The sequence below is a fragment of the Octodon degus genome, unplaced genomic scaffold (genome assembly GCF_000260255.1).
Source record: "Octodon degus isolate 3935 unplaced genomic scaffold, OctDeg1.0 scaffold00139, whole genome shotgun sequence".
Taxonomy (NCBI): domain Eukaryota; kingdom Metazoa; phylum Chordata; class Mammalia; order Rodentia; family Octodontidae; genus Octodon; species Octodon degus.
Genome location: NW_004524715.1, coordinates 7,465,243 through 7,466,621, shown reverse-complemented (window position 1 = coordinate 7,466,621; position 1,379 = coordinate 7,465,243). Strand labels below are relative to the sequence as shown.

General features: G+C 42.5%; 1 long non-coding RNA gene across 1 annotated transcript in view; it reads right to left on the bottom strand.

Moving 5' to 3' along the window:
* The window catches only part of LOC111812725, a 4,465-nt gene extending 3,831 nt beyond the window's left edge, over positions 1 to 634 (bottom strand). The window contains exon 1 of the long non-coding RNA XR_002818148.1: positions 478 to 634. This is a non-coding gene — a long non-coding RNA (uncharacterized LOC111812725). The remainder of the gene's footprint in view (positions 1 to 477) is intronic.
* Between the last annotated feature and the right edge of the window lie 745 nt (positions 635 to 1,379).

The window sequence follows — 1,379 nt, the reverse complement described above, 5'->3', positions numbered from 1 at the left end:
ATATATATATAGTGTACAAGTATTCCCTTTTCTCCTCATCCTCGTCAACCACTTTTTAAAAATAAAGTCTGAACAAGTGTGAGATGGTATCTCACTGTGATTGTGATTTGCATTCCCCTGAGCTATATAAGTGAGGATATACTTTGTCATATACTTATTGGTGTCACTTGTGTGTCTCTGGAGAAGACTGTTCTTCGCCAGGTGTAAGGAATGAAATCCATTCTAGATTTTATGGCCAACTCCTAGGAAAACAGGTAGGGGGGTGAATGTGACCCTTTGTTTTGTTTCTTGTTTTATTTTGAGACAGGGTCTCCCTACATAGTTCAGGCTGGCCTTGAATCCACTGTGCAGCCTGCCATGACCTCAAACTCACAGTCATACCCAGGCAATGGACAGAAGAGAAGGAAGGCGAGACTGTGGTGCGATGGCTCCCCTGGCTGGAACCCTGAGCCAGTGAGGAGAGTGCTGAATCCTAACCTCCAGACCACAAAGGAGCATCTGCTTCTCACTTTATACAAGCCAGGGTGCCATGTGTTGAGGTAGTGGGTCCTAAAACTCATTACTTTGGGGCCGGGGAGATGGCTCAGTGGAATAAGCACTTCCCTGGCAAGTACAAGGGGCCTGAGTTCAATCCCCGTTTCTGAAAGAAACAAACAAACAAACAAAAAATCAACTCATTACTTCTCTCCAGGATGGGCTGGGGGAGTTATTGGTGTGAAGACAGAAAAACCACTCACACTTGCGTAAACAACCATTACTGCAAGCTTCACTATCTTCTGTTTGTTCTCCTAAAAACCCATTGGTCCTTCCTTAAAAAAAGAAAACAAACAAACAAACAACGCCCTCCCCCTGGAAAATTTTTCTGTCCCTCCTTTCCCCTATCAAGGTAAAAGCCCTAAATTCTAACCACTCTTTTGAATTACATATCACTAAATAGCATTTATGCATGTTTGTACATTGCACAGGTTAAAATTTTTAAAATTATTTTTTAAATGTATTTGATTGTTACAGGGTCTCACTATGCATCTTGGACTCAAGTGATCCTCATTTTCAGCCTCCCCAGCGCTGGGATTACAGGCATGCAGCACTATGCTTGCCCTTGGGGCGGAGCTGGCTTGGTATGTAGTGCCAGGATTAACCATGGTCCCTGTGCTTCCCTAAGTAGGCACTTTAGTCTGCTGAGCTATTTTGCCGGCCCAACAACTCTTTTCTTGACTCTAGCTAATCTATTATTTATCAGCTTAATTGGCCCTAACTACAGAACACAAAATGGTAGAGAAAATGATTTTCCTCCTCTACAAAGTCCAAAAATGGTTTTGCTTTTCTTTTTCTCAGCTTTTATTAGGAGATGACACACAAAGTTTACTTCACGGAATAAG